The sequence below is a fragment of the Morone saxatilis genome, unplaced genomic scaffold, assembly GCF_004916995.1.
Source record: "Morone saxatilis isolate NCDOM2014 unplaced genomic scaffold, NCSU_SB_2.0 Contig11, whole genome shotgun sequence".
In the NCBI taxonomy this organism is placed as follows: Eukaryota; Metazoa; Chordata; class Actinopteri; family Moronidae; genus Morone; species Morone saxatilis.
The window spans coordinates 8,439,589-8,442,399 of record NW_023339663.1 but is presented as its reverse complement, the minus strand read 5'-3'; the positions used below and the strand labels follow the sequence as shown (position 1 = coordinate 8,442,399).

The window sequence follows — 2,811 nt, the reverse complement described above, 5'->3', positions numbered from 1 at the left end:
TGTGTGTGTGTGTGATCTGTATAATGGGTTTTGTTGTTCCCAAAACAGATGAAGACTGAGATTAGGCTTAAAGGGGGCAGTGCATTTATTAGGCTTTCATTTCTGTGAGAACCATAATCCCAATAGAAGTAAAAGCTTTATTAGCTCATGAATTTTTGCTGCCTGTTTGTCTGCCCGACATTATTTGCGCCGGGGCCTCGTATTAGTGCGTTAAAGTGACTCTGAACTGAATGTCCTCTTCACAACTCGCTGTAATACATTACAACCACAACTAGCTTCAACAGCTGTTTGTTTGAAATCATTTTAGTGACTTCTATAAAAACATGCTCTCACTTGATTTGGATTTAGGCTTATTTTTCTAAAAGTGCAATATTTGTAATGGTTTTTATCAAAGCAAAGTGTGTCCAGCTCAGCAGAAGAAGAAGAAGGGAAAGCAAATAGAGGAAGACAGAATACTATAAAGTGTCAGGATTTCACAAGGTTCATGACACAAAACTGCAGGAAGTTTGCGAGAAAAGCTCTTTCCTGATGTTTGTAACCAAGTAAGGGGGCATGTGCAGTGGAGATTAGTGACAATAGTTACGTAAAATCTTTTTCTATAGCCCCTGATTTTAAGTGTGTAAGGGACTTTACAGAATGAGCCTACCAAAATCTAATAAATCATTAATCAAAAGTGAAAAAATGCAAACAAAACACGAAATAAGACAAACATGCCTACATAGCATAACCAAGCAAGCGAACACGGATTTAAACAATGCACGATTTAAAATGAAGAAACAGATGAATGAAGAAACACTGAATATAAACATGACTTTGTGTTCAAGAACTACAACTCCGCATTTAACTGATTGTTCGGTTAATAATCGAGCACATAGTCAATGAAGCTTCTAGTACAACTTGCACATTACGTCAGTACACATGAATAGATTTCACTGTGAAATAATATATTCAGTAGAAGGAAGAAAAGCCAACAACGTGTTTTCAAGAGAGATCAGGGCAACGGGACATGCAGAAGATGCCAGGACAAACCAGTAAAATGATTGATTGCATTGATAACATGAAGGCAAAGAGAAACACTTATCAAGACTGAGGCGACATATCAAACTCTCCATGTCGGCTGTAAAGAAGAGTGCTGTAACAAGCGGTGTGCGCCAAATAAACTTTGCCCCGTCTGAAAGACACATTTACTTCACGTTTCTCTTCCCCATCTGTCTCTGCCATATTCCTCACCGCCTTGCCTTATTGAGTTCTCGAGGCGTCCAACGATCCCTCTCATCCAGACACTAAACTTCATCATTCCTCACTCCTGAAACTTTATTGAAAAACATCACAACCTCCTGCAGCCACCTTTTGAAATCAGAACTTGTAGTGGGTAAACCAGCCGGGTGCAGTGACTCCAGTCCCTGGAAAGCACTGCCATTAAGGGGAAGTGCAACTGGTGCTCACTTTCAGCATTGTTCTTTCAGTGTTGAGTACCCGTATAGTTTGTATGGAACCGAGAATATGAGTCTTCTGCGTGCAGGTGTGGCTATTTTTACCACAAGCTGCAGTCGAACAACGTCCTAGAAATATTCTCGGATGTAGAATCTGGTTAAGTGAGAAAAGTATGACGCATCGAATTCTTGCCCCAAAAAAACATGCATAGATGTTTTGTATTGTAGTTGTTTAAATGATCAAAACTTACTCAATAGATGAGAAAAATACCTTTTATTAAGACTGGATAAAATGTGTTTCTTTCCCAAAAATTGTAGATTAAATATATTTTCACCTGCGTACTAAACCCGACCAGTCAAGTGTGTAGTGTAGAAAACATATACAAAGGAGAAGAGGATTTTGTGAACATATTTCACAACAGCTTTCAACTCGAAATCTGAGTCAGGTTAGTGTGTGTGTGTGTGTGTGTGTCCGCGAGTGACAGCGTCAGAGAGAGGATAATCACAGTGTCTAGAGACGGAGGGAGAGAGAGAGAGATGTGTGTGTTTTGTGTATGTCATAAAGAGGAGGAGCAGTTCCTCTGTTTTTTTTCAGTCTGCAGTCATTCAAGTTGAACAGGCGGTCTGCTCCTGCTCCTTCATCCTCGTGTTGATACTCTTCACTCTTCACTGCTCATTGCTGGGGGGCAGATTACTTCATCCGCTCAGAGATTAGATGACACGATGTTGAACTTTTCCCTGTCACGATCTTTGTTCAGTCGGGGGTTTGAAAGCTTTTATACTTATTAATGTTAGTAAGTTAAACCTAAATGTAAATGATTGAGTGAGGGATTTGGATTCAATAAAATGACCAGATATGACAGAAATTAACTTTTTTAATTTACCTATTATTCCCAGGATGGGTGGAAGTCATGTTCTGTTTCCCAATACAGTTGTAGTTTGCTCTATAATGGTGATTCACCATTGGTTTTATTATTGGTTTAATTTTAGGGTCTTAATTGAAAACATTATTTTACCATTGACATTAACTGCTTTTAGATGCTTTTAATCCTCACAGTACTCAGATCACTCATTAATATGTTGGTGTTGGAAGAACTGGCTGCAGTTTCATTTTAAATTCTCCTCCTATAAAGTCACCACAGTCACTAACCCCTGAGTGGCAAACACAAAAAGTCTGAATCAGCCGAAGGGGAGAAAAAGACGCACACATATAAAACACTGCTAAAATGGTTGAGAGCTGTTGTGCAGTCAGCTGAAAACAATCTTTTAGAGACTGCTAAAGGCTAAAGAGAAGAAGTAAGTAATTCTGTCTAATAGGGTCCTCTGGATAAAATACATAACATGATGGCAAATATATATATATATTTATATATTGTGT

At 38.7% G+C, this 2,811-nt stretch overlaps 1 protein-coding gene across 1 annotated transcript in view; it reads left to right on the top strand.

Annotated features, from left to right (window-relative positions):
• The window catches only part of homer2 (homer scaffold protein 2), a 27,858-nt gene that overhangs the window by 5,958 nt on the left and 19,089 nt on the right, over positions 1-2,811 (top strand). The gene's annotated exons all lie outside the window — the stretch shown is intronic.